Here is a 23413-nt window from a genome sequence, read left to right on the forward strand (position 1 = left end):
ACCATTCCCCGCGTCAGCGTCAGCGAGTGATATTTAAAAGCAAAGAACCAACTGGAAAGAATGTGTACGAGTCAGTTTCCAACGGAGAAGTTCATTGTTTTGGTGAATTTTCCCCATCGAGTGTCATCGTGGTAATGGTACGTGCCTTTCTCTACTCTCATGAGGGATTTCCAGTGACAATGACTGACACACGAAAGGCCACTCCTTGTGTTTTTGTGTGGAATGGAAAATTAGCCAGATGAGTTTAGGGCTACCTCTATCCCGTCACATTTTCACCATGAGTAATGGTGTGGAAATGTTACCACCGGAAAAGTTTCTCGCTTCCCATCAGTAAGGAAATTCAACATTTCTGGCAGTGGTTTGGGCGGATTTGTTTGTAAAATCTGCATTTGTCATCGTTCAGTGTGTATGGAAACATTGTAGGGGCGTGTGATGAATGTCAGTTTTGACTGTGTTTTGCTGTTTACTGGTGGAACTTTTCGCAGCAGGAAAAATAATCTTAAAAAAAAATTTTTTTGTTCGTGGAGCATATGTAATCAGTATGGTTAAGGTAACGGAATAAGATATTTTGTTAAATTAACACATTTACTGAAACAAATGAAACAACACAACTGTGCTAAACAACTATTATTTTGTTTCATTTTCTTTTTAGGTAATGCAGTATTTTTGATGCATTGTATTGTTACAAAAGGTAAGCAATAAAATAAGTTTGTATATTAATAATAATAATCCACAACTTTATCAGAATCTGATATTTAACTTTTATGTACGAGTATGAATTTAAATTTATTTTATTTTGTGATTTAAAAGCAATTTCTTCGACACCAATTTCAGGACACTTTATTTCATTCAATTGTATCGTTTATTTTCTTCTTAAAATTAATGAAAATTTAGTAAAAATGTAAAATAAATGTTCACAAAGAACTCCAGCTCTTGTCGCCCCTTTAGTTAAGATGCAATCAACGCACATTTACGGACACTAAAATGATTAATACGAATCATCAATTCTCTATATTCGGGAATAATGCTTAACATAATTGATTCAAGCTACTGTTTATCATCATCCCGACACAAGAACAAAAGCCTTCTTCCCGCGCACACCCAACAAAACCACTTCTCTATTAACTTTTCTTGCATTATTTATCTTTGGGCAACGATAAATTGCCTATTCTGCACGTGGCAGTCTGGTACAACGTACAATGGCAGGCCCCTCGGTTCGAAATGGTATGGTTGGAATAGCTCATTACATCCCAATTAGTATAAAAGGACGCTTTCCCGGCCGGATTGCCGTGCGTTCATCCAAGCTGAACCGCTTTAACGTCACCCGAAGGATGGACGCGCCTGTCAAGCAATCGGTCAACGCGTCGAATTGATCGCCGAACGTTGGCCCGGTTTTACGGCCGTCGGCCATTTACGTGCGGGTAGTTTGCATGTGTTTGTTAAAATTATTAATCCATTAACTAATTAATCCGTCCCATCTAGTCGCGCTACCGTCGCTCGGTGGTTCCCTGTGCCGTTTGCAACAAACAATCGTGTTGGACACGGCTTTTGTTGCTTGGGTCTTATCGTCCGGCTACATCAAAACCGGCACCCACTGGCCTGTGGCTCGTGCAACAATAATCGCAATTCATTATCTAATGGAGTTCGCTGTTTCAACCGATGTAACAAAAGAGTGAAGTCAAGCCGGGTTTCACGCTAAACCATTCACCTAAATGGTGGGTTCGCTTTTGATGTACTAAATCGATTGGAAATGGAATGAAGTTTGAGCGGAAATACTTCGAAACATTTCACAATTTAAACGTCCATTTCCTTTATTTGTGCGTCATGCTTTCATTCACGGCCAGTTGCCCTACAGTGACATTTTGCATTGTCTATTTGAGGTTAGTTTTAATTAATTCTACCCTTCGGGCAAGTAATGGACCGCACGTCCTACTGCTGCCACATCCGTTTCGTTCCTTTGTTTGAAGGTGATTTTTCTCGTGACTCGTCACAACACAGCACAGAAAGAAAAAGTCCGGAAGACGCTTTCTTTTATTGTTTAAGATCTTTCATTTTCACGCCCGTTTGATGGAAACCGTTCGCCTGCCACAGTCAACGAGGGGCAGTAAAAGTAAGATTTTATGTTAAGCAGTCATTCGGACCGGCTTCTTCTTTTGACTGTCTACCAGTCTGTTCTTTTGGGCGAACGATTCGTCTGTCCGGAAGTCAATTGTCCGTGAATGGAAGGTGAACGGATCGTCGTAGAACCGGCAAAGAATTCTTTAATTATCACTAAACTTTTCTCCTTCCATTTGATTTTCTATCCTTCAGGTAAGATAATTGCCACAGAAGTCCTCTTGGTACAGTTGTAGAACTTTGACTTCTGAACGGTCGGTTGTGGGGAGAAAAGCGACAATTTACAGCCAAACAGTGTGACATATGTCACGGGTAATGGGAGAAGCATTTAAATGAAATTTTAACGAGTGACCACGAGTTGTATGGAGTAAAGGAAAGATATTCAAACGAAAATACAATGTTTTCGTCTCTTAATCTAACGTTAACAATTGTTTCAATCACTTAAGTTAACGCTCATTATGAATAGATTATTTATTTGTTCAATTTAACAGTTTAAAAAAGAAAATCAATTTTCTTTCATTGTGCTTAAAATTGTAATGCTTTGTTTTTATTTGATTGTCAAAGAACTAAGTCGTTGACGCTTAACACCTAGATGTATGCAATGCTTTTTAAATAAATGATTGAAAGGAAATATATTTTGTGTAGAATATCCGTTTCAGAGTAGAGCAAATATGAACACTAATTGTCTTATTTCTTTTAAAATAATTCGTGTTAGAAATGCAATAAAAGATAATTTGAAAAAGTGTTTTAAAAATAATTTTTTTTTGGTTGAGTTTGCTTATAAATCAATTTGTAGTTGTAAAAATGCTTTTTCTTTCAAATGAAGCATTTTTATAAAATAATGTTTCATTGAATAAAATGAAAAATTTAATAAACTTTGCCTTATTTTTAGTACTGTCACATAATTGATACTAACCATCACAGACGTTCAGCTAACCTGTAATAAAAATTCTTCACTGTGGCCTTCATGTTTCTTTCTGACTCTCTTTCATTCTTTCACTGGTTCTAATGTTATTAAACTTTAAACCACCCACCAGTTGTCAGTGTGAAAAACAATAGAAACGAAAACCCGTGACCGTTCGTGGAAGAAACAAAAGAAAATGTCTAAAGAAAAGAAAAAAACAAAGCAAAAAAAACACGACGCCTAACAGAAGTGCAGCGGCAAGAAATAAAACACAGAATTCCATAAATTTTATGCCCTTCACGGAAACACTTGCGAAACGATTTGTGGCGAAAGAATGAAAGGTTGTGCTGTCAGTTTCCGTTTGTTTGTGGAATGCGGGTCTGTGGGTGAAGAGGGAAGGGGAAGGAGTAGACCCTCTTGCTGTGGACCCCGCAGTCCATTGCTGTACATGGGTATGTGTGGGTGTGTGAAACGCGCGAGAAATGGGCAAAAGTGCTCAGGATACCATCGTAAAGTTGGGCGGTTTTGTTCGCTGCGAAGTGAAGTAAAACAAGAAGAAAAACAAGGAATGGCGAATGAAAGAAAAAGTTCACCCCATCTCCCCCATCTCATTCCCATTCGGCGTAAGTCAAGTCAAGTGTGTGCTTGAAAAGTTTCATATTGTCAAGGACAGTCGAAGCAGGCCGGTAACAACGCTGGTCCGAGTCGCGCGGGAAAAGTCGCGCCAGTAGGATGGGTGCGATGCTGCTACTCCAAAACGCAAGAATGACGTCAATTTCATGGCATGCTGAGAGCTTCGGTAAAAGCTTCGGTTGGATTATTTGAGGTTATGTTTCAAAATTACATTCCTGCTGTCGCTGTGTTTTCCGCGATGAGTCGTTACGGTATTTCAATAAATGTAATATTGACGGCTTGTTGTCTGTTTTCCGATGTGCAAAAACGATATGGAAATGGTGCGGGGGTTTTTGTTTTGTTGTTTAATTTCTAATCGCAATATTACAATTTGAATAAAGTTTCGAAAATAATTACTTTTTCCAAGTGGAAATAAATTTCCATTCCATGCCTCGTTTGCTTACAAGCTTACACAGACCCAGAACGATGGAGAATCTTCGTGACCTCGCACGAGTTCATTGGCGTTCTTCCAGCCCATAAACACTGCACACCATCTTGCACCTCGTGTGAACAGGACATAATCATAAATTTCTTCAACTTAATGTGTTTGTTTCCACTCGAACGAATGGACTTATCAGTGCCGCCACACGCCAATTAGCTTGCAACAGCGATTAAGCAATGCTTAGCTTCAGCAGGATTACCAGCAATTAGAGCCGCACCTCATTGAGCAACTGTCAACCCTTATGTCTTTCCGCACTTTGTATGCAAATTTGCCGAGTTTGCCATCGTTGGCGACAATATGACTTCCTACCCGATATAGTACACAGTCCATTTCATTTGCTTCACTGTGACGGTACGGCACAGCCGTTGATATGCATCGCAATTCGGTCGCATGTCAGGCTGCACTATCTTGAGAGGTTTTGGCTTTTTTTAATCTGTTTGTGGTGGCGAGGTTACTTTTGCATTTAAGCTGATGCCAATCTCGAAAGGAAAAGCGTAAAAGGGACACAGCGCTAGCAAATGACAGAAAAGCAAAAAAAAAGAGAAGAAGTTGAAAATTAATGTGACACAAACGGAAGAACGCTCCAGCGAGCTTTGTTGGAGTTAAAATAGGAAAGAAAAAGGAATTCAACACGAGATGAGAAAGAGACAGAAAAAAATGAAGAAAAACTTGGTCCCGAATGGATATTGTTTTTTTTTTGCCTTCTCTCCCCATGTTCCGATTTGCGATTCCAAAAACGGGTTAACAGCGGGACTGTCCTCAAAGAAAGGCAAGGAAACAATGGCGTTTGGCCGGAAAGTAGCACATAAAGTGAAGCGAGCATAAGAGACCGGAAACGACCGGAACCGCCACTCGACTTACGTTTCGTTTCATGCGTCACGCTGCAACAAAAAAAAGGGGATGAACAAAAAAACAACCCCAAGCCAAGAACTGCATTTGCCGGAAGTTTTCGTGTTCGAGATCTTGTTTTTCTCTCTTTGATTTTTTTTTTATTTTCCATTTCCCTCACAAAGTGGCGCTGCATATTTCGATGTTATTTGTAGGCGAGTCGACAATTGTCTTTCTCTCTGCCGTACGGAAAGGTATCCAATTGCTTCACCCACAAAGCTGGGACAGACATAAGCATTCAGGGTACAAACGATTTTTTTATTGTCGAGCGAGTGACACGAAGCATATTTGGTTTTCCTTGCAATTTTTTTGTCTTCTTACGGTCGTCTTTTAACTGTCGTGAACCGGAAGAAAAGCTGCACACACACACAGAGAGAAAAAAGGGACACCCATTCCGAAAAGTTTGAGAGAAAAGTGCAAAGTTACGGGCTTGCGAAGAATTTAAAAGTGTGCTTTATTAAAATTACGTCCAGATGTGAGATATGTGAGATAGACGTTTTCCACCATCAGAGGAAAAACGTAATTTAAATCACAATGGCTTTCAATGGTATTTGGAGTGGTGATTAAAAATGCAATAAATTGCCCATCGCAATGGGATCAAATTATCGTCGACTGGCTGGTGTTAATTAGGTCAATGAAACATTTGACTGTAACCCAAAACGTTCGTAAATTACATTTTAAATTACATGCATCGTTTTGGAAAAAAAAGGATTTAAATTGTTATTAAGAAGACTGCTGTTCCTAAATGGTTGAGGAAAATTATAATTAGGAAAAACCCTCCCATTTAGAAACTTAATAAAATCGTTACAAAAGTAATATGTCGTTCGGAAAGGATCCGTTCCAGGGAAGGGATGGCAATGGATTAACCATCCAATAAAACCCGTACCGCAGTGAACACTAAAGCACAGATAAAAGAACCCTCCTTTTGCCGCTCCATTCCAACCAACGGAAAGTGACGAAAGGAGCAACTTAAATATTCATATGAAAAACCATAAAAATCTTGGGCAGCGATAAAAATTGCCACCAGCACTTGGTTCATACCCGTGCTGCCGGTCCATTCGGTCGGACAGTTCGTATGCGCAGAGAGCACACGAGGAAACCAATAAAAAGATATATGGTGAAATGCAAAAAGCATTTATTTATTTCGTATGCCATCGCTGCCGCTACACAGGAGTTTCTTGGGTAGTTTTTCGTGTGATTTTTTTTTGGTTTTGTTGCTTTTCTTTTGATTCATTTTTCATTTCCTTTTTTTTTTGCTTTTCTTTTGATTCCCGTTTCCCGTATGGGTCTGTTGCTTATGCCGGTTGAATATATATGCAGATTTTTCACTGGTTTTTATATATGTCCCTAGCTTCCTTCTTGCCGCACAGCATTCGTCTAACACCATTTTTCTCCTTTAGTTGGCGCAATATAACCCTACCCAAGCACATCCTCACATCCCCGGGTTGTGTGAGAGAGTAGTGTGGAATGCATTTTGGATTCAAGATTAGGGAAAAACCTTGTCGGCCACGATATTTGCTGCGGCATACGGATTCGTCTGCGGGCATGTGATGAAAGCGTCCCACATTCGGCGTGGAAGAAAGGCTCTGAGGGAACCATGCGGTAGTGTCAGATTTTATTGCCCTTCCGTTAGCACTGCAGGGCATGATAAGGCAATCGGGTATGGGCCAGGCTTATCCGTGAACCATCTTTTCTCGTTTCGTTTCTTTTCTTTTTTTTTTGTACCGAGAGAAAATCATACATGGAGGGAAATTAAATATCCATTTCAAAACATTCCGAAAATATTTTCCAAACCGATGTTCGGCCGTCTGCTCGTGGTATGGTGTGAGGGAGAAACTTTTTTGGGCAGGAGACTTTGCAATACAGACCAACTGGCCCACCGCACGGCGATACGTAGGATGAGCTAAATTGTGCTGCATGGAGTGAAAAATTAGCATTTCAATGCGAGAAATATTTCTCCAGTGACGTTGAAGATTCCTCAATGGAGACAGGTCCCTAAACAGACATGGAGGAAGGATGATAGCATATGAGAGTGTTATTTTATTCAAGCAATGGGAATAGCTGTGCCTTTGCTTGGAAGATATTCATTGAAAATTGTTTCTCCCGTTTGATTGTGGTTATTCAACATAAATTAGAATAGGTATGTGTATAATGGGCGTAGGATAGAGCAACTTTCTTTTAAAAGATAGTATTTGCTATTTTTTTTCTCCTGTTTCGAAAGTAGTTAATTGGTTCATTTACTTGGAATTTCCATTAATATTTAATTGTGTACTTTTTTTTATTTTCAAAAGAAAATGAATAACATATTTGATGTATTTTTTAAAACATGTACACACTTTAATATTTATATTTAATTAAACAATATTTATAAACAACAACTTTTTATTAATTAAAAAAGAAGTCATAAACTCCTGACAAATGAAATTTAGTATTTTAAAACACTTAGCAAAATACATATATCCAATTTTTGTAAGGCCTTGAGACCATGACGGTTTGAGGATTTCTTCAGAAGTCTAAACATTTTTTTACGTGGAGAAAATCTGTAACAGGGACCACAGGAACCACACCTGGGGGGCTGTCAGGTTTCTACTGACTAGAACCTCCATGAGTCTTTACGTGACACTTCCAGGTTACTATCTGGGATTTTACGCTAGAAATGCCTGGTATAGATGTTTATTATGACTATTTGGTTAGTGTACTTCGGCGTCTCAGCTTCAAAAACCGTGCTGGCCGCTTACAGGGCAAATGAGACCTTGGCAGCCTCCGTCGACGATCCATCGCCTGGAATCTGAGCATGTTTCATTTCGACGAATTCTGTTTATCGTTGTTGTGTAGTGCCCGGGCTACCGCTAATGAGAAGGTTCACTTAGCTACTAGCAGATTGAGCACCTGCAACGTATCCAGTGCGAACTGTATCCTCGCCTCTTTCTATGGGAATTCTTCTTTGTTGTAAGCGAGGGAAGGACCTAGTTCCTACGATTAGAATTCATCAAGACGGTGATGTTTACCACGGTCACCTCCGTATCAACTTGGTTGTTCATTTGGCGTCGAACAGAGCTGAACCACGGGCACACAAACATAACGTATTCTGGCGTCTCCCTGATAGCTGTCCAGTCTGGGCAGCAAGCATCCTGGATAAGCTTAACATCCCCTGGAAGAATCTGTGCCCTGTCAGGAACTCTAAACACTCACAAATTATTTTAAGTGATTTGCGTTTTGATTAAAATTTATCAACATTGACAAAAGTTTCACAAATTTTTAAAAACATTTTTGAGGAACCGATCCCTTTGACAGATTAAAAAATCCTCCAAAGTACCTGGAATCTTTTGGAATCATCGATTTATTCGTTCGAAAATGAGTAAAAATTGTCTTTGTTTATTCCGTATACTTCCGAACATTTTCCTAAAAATGAAGTTTTCATAATTTCGGGTGTGAAGAACCTTAGACATATTTAAACGAATTCTAAGATTTTTTTAAAAAGATTGTTTGACTGACCAGCAAGGCGTAGGGTAATTCCAATCACACTTCCCTTGTGTTTCTTACTACATTATAATTTTTTTTAGATAACTTATTTCAGCTCATAGAAACCAGCATTGAGATCATTTCAGCGGACCGAAAACCAATCAAATATTCTTTCGGTAATTTTTTGCTTCACAAACGAGAAACATAAATGAAGAACATAATTTTTGTGAATGCAATTTAGATAACGCACATAAAGCCATATTGGATTTGAAACCCGAGGTACCGTTAGAAACCGTTAAAAAACTCACCAGCATCCATTGTAAACGTGCTTTTCGCTAAAACCGATTATTGCAACAGCTCTATCGAGATAGCACTTCTGCTGCATAAGCCGAGGGAGATTGTTTTTTTTTTGCTTCTTCTGAACCCAACCACCTCAAGGGTAATTAACACTTCACACAGCAACAATGCAATTGTAAAGCGAACCGATGCAGCTTGTTCATTTTATCGCACACAAGGTGTTGGAGGTACCGTTGGAAATGACAATGGACAAACCCATCCTAAACGAATGGAAAGTGGGAAAACGAAAATTCCTTCTCGATTATCCTAAAAGCTTCGGTTACGGGCCAAACGCCCTGGATCATGCACTTGTGTTTAATATGCGTGAGTATGTGTGTGTGTGTGAGGAAAATGTTTTTTTCGGTTGGTTGGTTAGGCTGCAGATAACCATTCAACCGTTTGTTCCACCGACTCACATTGCACATCCGGTAGCAGCGGTTTTTTACGAATGGAAGAACGAAATGAAGTTTGTAGCGGGGGGTGGAAAAAGCCACAGATACATTTGCCCGGTGGCCGAAAACCCGTAATGGAAATGCCTGTTTTCAATGTGCTAACCTTGTTCTTCCTTTTCGAGAATTTGAGTTCGCCACTCGAGCACAGGGGTGTTGGACGTAAGCGGTAGAGGAGGCCCGAAACAGCAACAGAAACAAATCGGTTCCGAATGGGTATCGTACCGGGGTGGAAAACCGCAGTGTACATACAAATTGAAAAATACCTGTCCCCGAAAAACCCCAAAATTGGAACTGACCATTATCCGGTCACTAAAGCCCGGACGGTGGTAAATTTGAAGGGACATTCGGATCCCTTCCCAACTTCTGCCTTCTGTCGCTATTTCCACCATTTAGGTACCTTTCACGCAAAAGGCTATTTCTGCGAAAGCCAAATGTTTGGCAGTGGAGAATGAGGCCGACTTTTGTCCGGAAATAATGTACGATGATATCGCAACTCGAACATGCTCGCAAACCGGAAGCTATCGTCCCGTTTTTTTGTTTTTGGTTTGTTTCTTCTCTCTTACCGTTAGTGATTGTGGTAGTTGCTGAAATCCTCAAAATTTACCGTTGTGTTCTGATTTGGAGCCAAGTTTAGTTCGCCCAGTTTCATGCTCCCTTTTCCAACATGGTCGAATCAAATTGCAGTTGCATCAATGCACCGGTACGTTCTACTCTCGAAACGCAACGCATGTTGGATTTTTTGTTGTTCTCTCCAGTGACTCATATTATCTGGGTCTCTTTCCACAGGGTTGTTATCTGTGTGTCGCGTTTTTCTTCTCTCTTATATCCCGCTACCGGTCGCATTGGGCACTGTTTTTGGGCGGAAGTGAACGGAAACTAGTGACGGTATTGGTTACCGATACGATTAGGCTTGTCGAATGGATTTAAAACGGTCGTGATAGTCGCCACAAATGGCGAAACAACCCATCGCGGTACGGCTACGCCAGCTAATGGGTACTGCAATGGTGTGCGCGCGGTCAAAAAGTCTTTCCGCGTAAAATGGGTGCTTGTCCCAGAATTGCTCCGATGGAAGAGTGGTGTTGGTGGTCAGTTTGGGCTTTTATATTGCTTGTGAAAATCCCCAAATGCGGTACGATCGTTATACCTTCTGCCGAGGAGTATTGAAGGGCTGATTGGATTTCTGCTGTACTTTGGCTACATTTTGCAGTTGGAGAAAAGCAATTTAAATAGGGTAGGATTCTAGCTTTTTTGTTTTAAAATGTTAAGCAATTCTGTGAAGTAGTTTAGCTGTCTTTACGGAATGTCTATATTAGAAGAAAAATTTAGAAGAAGATGGTGGAACGGCAAATGGGTTCTTAATTTAGACAAAGCAAATAATATTTTTTTTAATTGTTAAAAATTTAACATCAACAAATAGCGTCAACTATATAAATAATTTGTGATAAAATTCATGATATAAATACACTCTTCTTATGGGAAGTAAGAATAGTGAATGTTAGACGAAGTACTATCAGATATATCTTGGAGCATTACTTATTCATCTAAGGTTAGCAAATAATAAAAATTGTAGAATTATGTTGAGAGAAAGAGATTTGAAACTCGCTGTTGTAGTAGAGAAACATCACCTGCAAATAGTTCTAGAAATTCAAATTAGATAATTTTTGTGGAACATTGCGCCGTTACAGAAGTTGCACTAATTAGTAATTTAATTTATTTATTATTTCTACTAATAAATAATTTTTGAGTAACAAGGTAATTACTAAATGTTGTCAACTACGGACTAAAAATGTGACTTAAAAACATTTGAGTTTTTCTTCAGTTTTGCTAATCATTATGGAAAATGATTAACATTCTTCCATGTGGATTTAAATAGAATCAAGCTTCATTATTCAATAAATCGAATTATTTACATCGAAAAACTACTTCGAAGCAGACGAAGTAAGAAACCGCGAATGTAACGTGATTATTGTCAATCAAGATTTAACAAATATTAAAAATATTTATCATATAGAACGATCATGACTGCAAGCACTTATCGAAGGTTCAAGTTCGATTTAAATATTATCCAACGCATCCTTAATAAAGGCCCAGTAGCATCGTGTGATGTAAATCGAATTTCTTCCATGCGTTCGAAAAAAAAAGTTTTAATCAAAATGACAATTTTGTTGATTAAATTAAATGTAACGAACTTAAACCTTGCTGGGCAGGTGAACGAAACGAAAACCATTACCATCATACCTGTCCACTGAAATACGTTAGCATGTTGTTATTGGATTTGGGGGATTTTTTTTCAAATATAATTCCACCCCACAGTACACAAACACGGTAAGTGGCATAAATGAATGATATGGTCACGAGACACGGTAAACGATGCGCGAGAGAGAGACGAAAAAGTTTCCGAAAACCACCGAAAAACGATTCTTGGTATGGGAAGTTTATTTTGCACGGGATGTATTTGAGTAAAAGCATTTTCACCGCAACGCTTTATCGTGGGGGTGCACTTGGTATCTGTCCACATTGTGGAGTGCAAATTATTGAAAGAACCACGAAAAAAATACACACAAACACACGAGAGATGGGCGCAAATTTGCAAGTTAAGTAATTAAACCAAATAATTGCATTTGCGCGTAAATGAATATACAAAAGTTCCAGTAAATCTGTGACTTTGGCTAATGAAAATGTGTGTGTGTGAAATAAGTGGCGTTGGTTTAAGAACACTGTTTCCAGCAGAAGCGGGAAAAGAAGGGTAGAGTATAAAAAAAAGCACACTCTCTTCACAAACTACCGGATCCGTTCCGGATGATATTTATTTTTAAATTACCCTTTCATGCATGCACTGGTGGATAACCCAAAAAACCGAACATCTCGTAAACGGTTAACAACGACGGATGCGCCACGGAACCATATGCGAAGTGAAATGGTATTTAATTTGACGCTCCACTTGGTTTCCGCGTTGGGGGTTTGGGAAAACGCACCCTTTCCACGTATTGGCCAGGAAGTATCTATCCCGTGCGGTGCGGGTCAGTAGTAGCCGCCATCACGTGTGTCATGTTTGCGCTACTGGACTGGACTGTGAGCCCGGATTCGTCAGCGTTGAGTCGAGCGAAATGAAAATGATATTTGCGATGCGGGAAATTAAACATGGAAAAATTGGGTTGCCGCTAGGCTGTTGACACAGTTGGCAAAATAAGCGAACCGTGCCGATGCTATGGATGCGCTGTATCCCTTTCGCCCGCTGTATGATGGATGTATGACTTGGTTGTGTTGGAATATGGACAGAAAAAAACAAAATCTCCACAAATTTTGAAATCTGAATCTTAAAGCGGAACGAATTTTCTTGCATACGGGTATGTAGCATTTGCATTAATTAATTCGCCAAATCTACCTTCGAGCAAATATTATTTTTTGCCCAATTATAATCGTGTAGAAATGTACGATTGCTAAGTACGCAAACGAACGTCAAACGTGTATGAGAAGCACGCCAAGCTTGCATAGTTCATTGGCGCCTAGTTAGCATTTTGTGTATCGCATTTCCACTGGCAACAGGCATTGTACCGTGGCATGTGAAACCGTTTTTCCAATTGCATGGTAAATCGTACACTTGGAAAATTTAATAACCCACAAACCGTAGCCAACACTGGCGAACGAAACCGTCCGACATACAACATTGGCAACAATTAGGCAACCCAACCAAAAAGGCCACACGCAACAACACGAAGCTCCGGTGTCCGTTTACGTATAATTTCGAACCACCTCGACCGTCTGTCCAGCACAACAGGCATGCAACAGCAAGCACTAGCGGTCCCGTGTTCATCCTACCAATCTCGGCTATCATTCTATGATAGGTGCAGGGAAATAGTACCTCTTCGAGTGAAGAAATCAGATGCCCCCGGAAAATGGCGGCTTGCATATAATGGTGGTTGCTCGTTAGCGAATTAGGCTTCCCAATTTCGTGTCGATCACGTTTCACAGTTCGATCCGTGACTGAGTGAAATATGGGAGGGCCCCATATTATCCACGGCACAAAAACACATCACCGTTCGGAGGAAAGCAAATACTCGGTTTACCGGTGGTTTATGTCAGTTTGTGCCTAATTGATGTTTTCTGATTGTATTTTTGGTAAAATGTTTTCACATACAATGTACGATAGGAGTTTCATTAAGCGTTGTGGATTTAATAGAAGTTGAACATTAGTTAAATGAGTGTGTATTTAGCATTGTTTTAAAACAACTTCTAAATGAATTATCATTATTGTTGTCCTTATTATTGTTATTATTATTGTTACTACTATGATTTATAGTAAATTTGTTTGTTTTTTTAAAGAAGGGTTTTCAAAGAAAGGTAAGACGAAACACGAAGACTAGAGCAGAATGAAGATGCAAGAGTACCAAAATTGAAGAGCAAGGTGACCAAAAAGAAATGTCTAAATAGAACAAGAAAAAAGAAAAAAAAGAAGAAATGTTTGAGATAAATTTAGACAATGCAACATAATTTCCATAATCATTGTTTAATAATTCTCATTTCGTTTAGTACAGAAATCGCTTAACATAGCTGGGTTAAACTTCAATAGCTGTAACAAACTTCCAATCCATCGCTGTAGGAAGAAATGTTCGAACTTTATTTAACCCGGCAGCCGTGTTCGTGTCGTGGCCTGCTGTCATGTCCGAGAAGGTTTAAGGGTAGCTAATTCTTAGTGTAAGTTTGAGAAGTATAGGTCGAACTAGTGAGCAGTACATGAAGAACGATAGTTAATTTGTAATAATTGTAAAATAATAAAAAATTGGTGGAAATTTTAAAAGCGAAAATTTAGATAGTCAATTGATAGGTTTAAATAATAAGGGGTTTAGGTTAAAATATTTCAGAGCTTTGGAGGTTTCCTTGGGCCATGAATTATAGTGAAAGTAAAAGATGAATAGTAAAAAATTTTGAAGTAATTTTTGAGATCTTACAAAAGAAAACTTGAAAGACAGATCCGGATGCATATTTATCAAAAACTAAAATAAAATTGAGAATTTTCTTGCTGACTCCGTTAAGATATAGCGCAATATAAAAAAAAAACTTTATTGGTAATAAAAATTAATAAATTCCGGATGTTTTTTTTGTTATTCCCTTTTCGAATTTGCTCAACAAATTCAGTAAAAAATATTATTGTAAAAAGCTTTCGGTTGAAAAAAACAATAGATGTTCGTGAGCAGAAACTTATTTCGTTCAAAGCAGTGTGCTCCTGCAGAACGTGATTGCCAAAACGAAATCGAAAAATAGTGTTTATATCTAATGGGTTTTGATAATATCACTCCCTATACTTCGCTCGAATGCAATCGATACAAATCATAAAAATCCACGACACGAACCACTAACACACACACAGATACAGACACCAACGGAAGCGCAAAATGAAACTTCAATCAAACTGTAATGAATGATTGTCACGTGAATTTTAATCGTTCCCCTTTTGCACAATGCCACAAAACGGAACTTCTATATCCTCTCGCTTCAGCCCTTTTCGCCTTTATACATCAGCTTGTTGGTGATTTTTTTTTTTTGTAAATGGTATTGTGTTGTCCACTGCCAGAAGCATCACAATTCACAAATCCCCATCACGTACTGCAACCGATCAACGGACGGAAGTGAATGATGCCATTTCTCTCTGTGTGTGAGGTTTTTTTTTTTGTTAGGTCCATCCGCCCTGTTTCCGTTGCATGATATATTTACTCTCACGCTTAGGCACGACGACGATGTCAGAATTTTCAATTTTTCCAATGGTTCTAACCACGAATTGTGTTGGCACGGAATGGATTTGCGGGGGAGGGGATACATTCACCATGCTACACCATCCAGTTCCTGATCATGACATGACACATGGCGCATCCGGTTTGAAGAATCAAATGATGGATGAAACGAACTATGGTGATGGTGGAAGGAGTTCTATCGAGTGATCCAAACCTGCTTTTTTCTTCTTCTCTTCATTATTTCCATGCATGGTGGAGCTTTAGAAGGCGATTTTGATTTATGTCAATTACAGATTTAGTGCTCATGTCCAGCATGGCAAATGTTCGGGAAATGGAGGATGTTTTTTTTGTGTGTGTGATCATCGTTGTTGGTGTTTTGGTTTTGAATAATTCGTCAATGCCTAAATCCGTGCTTCGTTTCATGCTAGTTCTTTTTCCCATGCTATTTTCCTCACCAAACGTTCGTGGTCGTTGAGCCATTATTATGCCAAATAGGCCCACTTGTGTGTGCGTTGTTTTTGTGTGGGATTTTACTCGCAAAAATAAAGCAAAAAAAAACACACATTGAGTTTGGCACACATATTAGACAAAGCAGAAGAAAGCAAGAGAAGAATCAACAGCAGCAGCAGCAACAAAGCGAGTGGATTGAATTTCGAAAAAATCACCCATCGTAAAACTGTTGAATGGACATGCTGGCCATTGCCATGTTGCTCCAAAAATCCATTTTTCCGGAAGCTTTTCTTTTTGCCCTGCGTGTATTTCCTGCAGCTTCCTGGTAAGCAGAAACGTTCTTCGTACACGTTGATTTAGCTTAAGGTGAAATAGAACCTGACGTGGTACGCGAGTTGGGTTTTATTTTTTTGTTTTTTACCTCTGCGGTTCCACCACATGCATGTAGGAAATATATTATGTGCCCGTCTGACAACGCGGTTAAATTTGAGGCGAGTTCCTTCCGTATGAGATGACATGATGTAGTAGAGGTTTTGTCCTGGGCTTTTAGTTGTGTTTTTTTGCAGCTTAATTTGCTTTGCTGCTGCCGCAGTTTTGTTTAATGCTGTTCTTATTCATCTTTTCCCCGTTTTTTTCTGCATTTTGTCAGAATGGTTCATACTTCGATGGGATGAAAAAAGTTGGACCGCAGTGTCGCTTAGAAAGATCAGCCGTAGACGCAGCCCCGTAAGCGTTTGGTGTACCTCGGTCCCTATTCTCGTACACCCGACCCAACAAGGTGATGCTTCCGAAAAGGGTAAAGCATTCGTAAGGGACCACCCGATGTGTGGTATTCAAAGCAGATTCTTTTCAGCTCGTAGAGCCGCTGCCAAGCAACTCTCTTGTTTCGAAAACTAAATGTATACATATATTGGATTATCGTTCGTTGCCTTTTTTCATTTCCAGGCTTTGACGTTGCTCGTTCGGGAGCGATTTTTTGTTGTGAACTCGCACACTCATTTTATCCCCGGTTGGCCACCATTTTTTCCGCACAAAACATGAGGCGTTCGCCTGAGGGACACATAAAGTGAGACACTGCGGAGCCACAAATTGCGCATTATGACAGGAACTCCGGACTCCGAACAGTTCGGTACGAGTCTCGCAGTGTGTGATCCCCGGGCGGATCGCATACCGCAGAACCACACTAGTACAACCGTTTGCCTATCCGTTGTTGTTCCCCGATCGGCTGTTTGGTAATTTTTCATCCCTTTCCTTCTTCCTCTACTCCGGCACGTTGGTTGGACTTACCCTGAAAAAAGGCTTTTCCTGTACTTTTGCAAGCAACATGTTTAATTAAGTACCATGGGAGCAGTTTCGCTTCGAGAAAATGGGAGGCGGACAAAAAAAAACAACAACGACCACTCCAAAACTTGTACCAACGAGCCTGTATTCATGCTTGAGCTGTGTATCACTGCGGATGCTTCGTGACTTTCAATCTTTCCGACCGTATCTCGCCTCGTACGTATGTATATGCGGAATGGGCTGCCCAGGAGAATAATAATGATGGCGCTGATGATGCCGGCGCAATACCGATAGCCGACGTATGTCCGCCGGAATCGGAATCCGAATAAATATGCAACGATTTCGCAGGAAATCGGGCAATGCAAATAAAGCAAATCCAAACGAAGCGATAGTGATGCTGGCTGTTTATCAATACACGGCTGTTTACACAGAAGGCAAATTCATTATCGGCGTTACTGGTCCTGCAAATCGGAATGTTGTTCGTATATGTAATTCAAATGTATTTGATTAAAAAGCACACTGTTTGTGTTGGATTTCTGCTTTTATCTTGCCTTCTGTTTGTACATTTCGTGGTGGAGTTTAACTTATTCTATCAGCTAGCCAAGTGTTAGACGAGAAGAAAGAACACAACTTTATAAAATCCTTGCATTTACTGCAATGAATCCAATTCTACTACAATTGCTTCGCTCATGCATAGATTGGAAGTCTTGGTAAAATGTGAATTGCGTGGTAATTAGCATCGTAACCAACAGTTGCTTTCACAGCGTCTGGCGCTCACTGGCGGAGAGCTGCAAGTGACTTCGAGGCTGTGATTACTGTTCTCCAACCTTTGGAACAGGCACCTTACAGTGTGACGTAAAATAATATGTCGATTGAGTAGAAATACCAGTTAGTTAGTTTAATTAGTTTTAATTATTAAAATTTTATTTAAAAAATTGTTTATTATACTTAGAACAAAACTAAAACTAATGATATTCATATAAACTAAAAACTGAAGGAAACTGAAAGAACCAGAGTAATGACAGAGAAATCATAATGACCAACAAAAACGAGCAAAGAAAGACAAAAAAGAAAAAAGAAGTGAAAAATGAAGAAACAGATAAAAGGGAAAAAAGGAGAACGGAAAAGTTAGAAGAAAGACGTTAGTGAAGTACAGAGGAAGACAGCCGCGAACGGAAAAGACAGAAGAATATTATAGTCAAATTGGTCAGGAAAAAACATTGAATTGCCATAAACAAGCTAGGATCGAATCATTCAAATTTTTCTGGGTAAATTTTTTTTATTTTAATGAAAAATTCCTAGAACGCAAACAAAATTTATGAAAATTTCTTTGAAAACCACAGAGCTTTAATCATTAGAAAAAAAAATTAATCATGCAACACTAAAATTGTTTGTAAAATATGACAATTGACAGTAAGACTCGATCAGTAAACAGATCGGTGAGATAGAATCGCTCTATGAAGAAAAGTCTATTAGTAATTCAAAATATGTAAAGAAATAAAAAAGACAATAGCCTTAAACAAATATTTCTAGTACTTGCAAATTGCTTGTAATGTCTGAAGTTGTGGTTAAAATTTATACTATTTTTTTAATAATACTGAAGATATGTATAAACGTTATGATTCTAAGTATGAAATAATATTTTAAGTAAGAAATATATATTGAAAAAAGAAAAAGGTGGTAACGGCTTCAAAAGTAAAACACTCACAACTTGCCCTAACATATCATCACGCACAGCACTGTAAAAATCCACTCAATATGTCTTCTCTTTCGCTTTCGTTGAAAAACGACACACCCAGTGTGCAAGTGTAACTCGAACATATTCGCACCGTATAGTGCCTAATCACAGGTCAAGCATAGGAGCTGATTTTCGTTCCACCAACACCATCATCACCCCGTACTCCAATGGTCTTGTAATTATGCTACCTTTTGTTTTGCACCCACTCTGTACGGTAAGGTGAGTTCGTTGACAACTGATGCCTTCGAGGCACCTACCTACTCAACGGTGAAGCTTGCCCATGCCCAGCCGGCATGATTAAAACCATCGTTTTGACTTTCACCTCTTAACGCTCGCTTTTCATTGAATCCTTAATAATATGCTTCGGTTTAGAGGTGAGGGACCCTGGTGGGAGGTTTAATTTGCATTTGGACGAGCCAGTGTTTTTTTGCTTTGTTTTGCTTTGTAGACAGACCTGTAATCAAGGTGAGAAGGTTATTTCCATTCCGAAATCACTCACTTCAAAACTGCACCGAGCAAAGGAGATTTCCATCCAGAGTGGTTAGGATGGAAATTCCATGGACATGTAAATCAAACGTCTGGAAGTTAAAGTATATTCTAATGAAAAACCTTTTCTTTTTAACTTTTGCCTTACGCCGGGCGTAAATAAATTGAAGATGTAATGTCGAATTACTTAATCTTTTTTCGGAGTACTAACGAAAGAGCAGCAAAAACTTGGGCATCGAGCTTAGATGATTAATGTGGTACGATAAGAACAAGTGACGGAATTGTTTGTGCTTCTTCTCTAAATTCTATGTACACAAGACTTCCCGCGAAACGTTAGAGGGAGAACACGGAAACTTCTTTTTTCCGTAGCCCCATTCCTTCATCAAATGGCCCAGTGTGATAATAATTAAGTTGAGCGCTTTCTTTACATCACGTTAAGTTGCATTTCTTTACCGAACTTCGTCACAGAACCTGCCACAGCGGTGGCAAGAAACACGTTTGGTACACGCTCGAAGCGTGTTTGGGCGACAAGAATTCGTAACGTCTGATTTAGAGCGTTTGCCTGCTCGGAAGAAACGCTTTATCATCGGTCAATCTAATGGATTCGTGTACGACAACAAATGATGATTGCTTTTTAATAGTCGTTCATTAAACGGACGGAATAGTAATGAAAGGCGCAGTCGCACCCGATTCCTTGCCGCCCCGTCGATCGATGGGTAGCAGTCCCATTTCTGATGGCTGGCGTCATCGTCTTCCCGGGCGAGGGGTGGCTCACCATGAGTACAGCACAGCACAGGCAACCGGGCTGGCCAAACGCTGAAAGGATATTCATTAGCGATCGTGAAACGTGCCGCGAAGTGAACGGAAATTTGTCTTTGCATTTGACAGTGCAGCGACGGTTGGGAAAAGTGGGTGGATCGAAAATTATGCGATCGTATCGCGTCGGGTTCAATTATTGGTACGTAAAAGAAGGTACCCTTGCTGCTGGTGTTCGTGATGGGGACTGGAAAGAAAAATCTAATTTTACTTCGTAATCTCTTAATGTGTTTTCCATGTTCGCTCGAAGGAAAAACACCCGAACCAGAACGTCTGCACAGGGATATGCACACGGACCTGCATACTTGGGTGAAAGGATGCGTGAACAATCGTGGTGCCTACACGCTGCAAAGATAGTACCAATGACATCACCCAATCTTCCCCTTCCGATGAAGGTACTTTATTCTCATTTTGCTAGTTTCCGCTACAATATTCACTACTGCCGAGTGTCTTGTCACTGGCAGGCGACAACACCTCACATCCTCACCACATTCACCATGTAAAAGGAGCAAGCAGGGTCCCAAAACTTCAGCTCTACACGTCTTCTTGAGGCGCTGGTGTAATTTAGTTAGCGCTTCTTAGTATAATTAAATATCGCGCGCAAGTGAACTGCTGTACTGGAAAATTATGCCAACAGTGTTGAAGTCCGGGAAATGTGTAAAAGCAAAGTTTCATGCAGGAAAGTCTGCTTGTCTGTACCATTTACGAGACGAAATGAACGATCCTGAACAGGACGTGATTTCTTTTGCTAAGGCATGGTAGGCATCTGTTAGTTCAAGGTTTTTTTGCAATTTTCTTACTCGGTTTTGGAGCATAAAATCGGTATCTCCTTGAGTCATAGAACGACCATGGTGCAACTGTTTGTGTCATATGGATAATAATTGGCATATCACATATCCTACGATAGAAGTTGTGCCGCTTATTGTGTAAGTCATATAAGAAAAGTTTTAAAGATTCTTAAGGATATATTACAGCCAACTTCATTTTTGCGCTGTTCTTACATTTTTCTTCTTTTGAGTAAAAAAATGTTGCCAAAAAACTTTTGCTAAGAAAGTATATTTGTGATAGTATCAACATGCTTATAGGCGCCATAATTAAATTGAAAAGCATACTTTTAGGCGCATAATATTACGAAGCGATACATTTTACATAGCACGTGAGACAAACATATTGTTTTCCACGATATGTATAACGAAGTTTAATATAATTCCGTAAAACAATAGAAAATCGAGGAGTGATAAAAAATTTAAAAAAAGAAATATTAAACATAATGTTTACAAGCACTTAAATTCCAGCTCTGAGTCAGCTGTATTGTAACAAATATAAAACCAAGTGTTATGCTAACCTGTTGTTTCTCAAAGCAATCCCCATCCGAACGTCCTTAACGCTTTCGCAAGCAGTCATACTTGCCAACCCTACCGAAAGGGATGCCTGTAGCCTTTTTTTTGTTTTTGTTTGATAGCCTTGTTACATATTAAACCACCTTTACGGTATGCATTTATCCACTTCCCTCCTTAGCGAATAATCCCCCACGGGGAACACGCCTTGAGACACACAAGACAACAAAACAAGCCGGTTCAGCTGTATTACAATTCGCAGAAGTAATAACACGGCAATTTCATTTTCCACGAACCGATACCATGGCTCCAACCATCCAAAACCGACGTACAATATTGCTTCAGATGAGGGGGGGTATGTTGGTTGAGTACAGTGACTTTGGCATTATTTCTTTTTTCTCTCCCTGGCTGGCTTCCTACACACGGACCGATAACAGCGCCAACGAGGTACATTCTTTCTGCAGCCTTTTTGGTAAGACAATAGCAAACTCCAACTCCTTGCGATGCATCGGACGATTGCGGTACGTATGTGTGTCTAGACAATCAGGTGCCAAGCAGCACGGGACAGTACCTTGGTTTTGCACCTTGATTACCATGTTATAAACGGTGGTTAGCAGTTCATGCAGTAACTGACTGACGGGGAAAAGAAGTGGGAGAAAGAGTGCAAAAGAAAGTCAAACGAGCAAGCAAAACTGAAGAAAATGAGAAAATTTACATATGAAAGTTTGGAATCTGTTTCACTGCCATGAAAAGGAATATTGTCTGAACATGATGAGGATGTGCAAAAAAAAAACAACTTCAATTTTACAGTCTAAAGTAACGTTAAGTTACATCTGTTTGAGGTATCTTTTTGTTCGAAGAAATCTCGTATTCCATGATCCATTTTACAAATTGTCTCCAGACGTACGAGTGGCCATCGAACTCGGAAACAGGCGTACATTCAATCTCACTTATCTAAACTACAAGTCACCCGTAAGTGTGCTACATATCCTTACACCGTTGCTTACGCCCCCCCAAAAGAGTACAAAAGAAAACGAGCATGTAGCAAAAACACATTGAAAGCTGAACTACACTTATAAGGCATTTCGTTCTTTTCTGTCCCTGCAGTGTGTCGTATGCTGTCCCGTATCCATTAGCAGAGCTTCTTATGATTGCTTCGTTGGTAAATTGGTTTTCATTGGTAGCTTTCGTTCAGTTTGCTGTGCCGATTGCCGATTGAAGATGGTGGTAGGTAAGTAAACTTTTCATCGTTTTCTATTTCATCGATAGCAACAAAGTGGCTGCCTAGTGTGGCAATCGCACACTAAAGAACCATTCAATACACGAGCAGTTTCTTCCTAACACACATTCCTCATTAATTTAACTGAAACACTTCCACTAACATGATTAGCTCCACTTTACAGTGGAAACCACTCACATGTCACAATTAATCTTGCTGCAATATGCAGCTTTGCAACGCTATAAAGCCACCGTATGCGGTAGCTCGATTCGATGATGGATCGAAAACTGCTTCCTGTGTTTCACTGTTTGGAACGAATTCGTCTCCTGTTTCTCACAGAACCTTCTCTTTGTGTCCTACACATCCTGCCCGGGTGCACATTTCTTATCATTTTAAGAGGATTCCATTAAGATCCTCCACATACTTCAGACGTGTTGGCCGGCTGTTAACAACCGAAGCCAAATCGTTAGCTCGTACTCGTTGTACAAATAACTTCAAATCAATCTATAATGGCCTGTGCAGTGGCCATCATCATCATCATGTGTTTCCTGTTCATGTGGACAGGATACTACCGACAAGACGACTTGACGTTAGTACATCCAATGTCCCTGTGTCACTGTGTGCTCCGTTTTGAGTATCCTTCACCTCGTTGTTAGCGTAGATACTTCTTTTCTACAAACGAAACATGTTTTTCGTACTTCTCAAGAAGAAGAAAAAATAAGAAAGAGCAACAAAAAAAAGGGAGGAGAACTTTCCTTTTTTCCTGATTGCTCTCGTCTATTTCCGGACTCAGTCATTGTGGTGATCTTTCGCTCTACTTCCTACTGTATGAGCCTGAAAGGAAAACGGACGTAACTACCGGACGAAGCGTTGTGTTAAACACGTGACAATAGTTTCTCCGGTCACATCACAGTACAGCATCCGTTTTTCGACCGGGCAACAGAACACAGAAAAGCTTCCTTAACAACCGAAAAAAGTAAAGAAAAATAGGAAACTGCTAAAGCAAACTGATGACTGAACTGAACTTTTTTCAGCCGGCCAACTGCCCACCAGTAACGCAAGATTGAATTACAACCCAGCATCGGT

At 39.7% G+C, this 23413-nt stretch overlaps 1 protein-coding gene across 1 annotated transcript in view; it reads left to right on the forward strand.

The window, feature by feature from the left end:
- The first annotated feature begins 21043 nt into the window (after positions 1-21043).
- Positions 21044-23413, forward strand: part of LOC125761926 (protein O-mannosyl-transferase TMTC2) — a 209151-nt gene continuing 206781 nt past the window's right edge. Inside the window, exon 1 of the mRNA XM_049423524.1 lies at positions 21044-22339. The gene's annotated coding sequence lies outside the window, so the exon portion shown is untranslated. The remainder of the gene's footprint in view (positions 22340-23413) is intronic.

The sequence above is a fragment of the Anopheles funestus genome, chromosome 2RL (genome assembly GCF_943734845.2).
Source record: "Anopheles funestus chromosome 2RL, idAnoFuneDA-416_04, whole genome shotgun sequence".
NCBI classification, from domain to species: Eukaryota; Metazoa; Arthropoda; class Insecta; order Diptera; family Culicidae; genus Anopheles; species Anopheles funestus.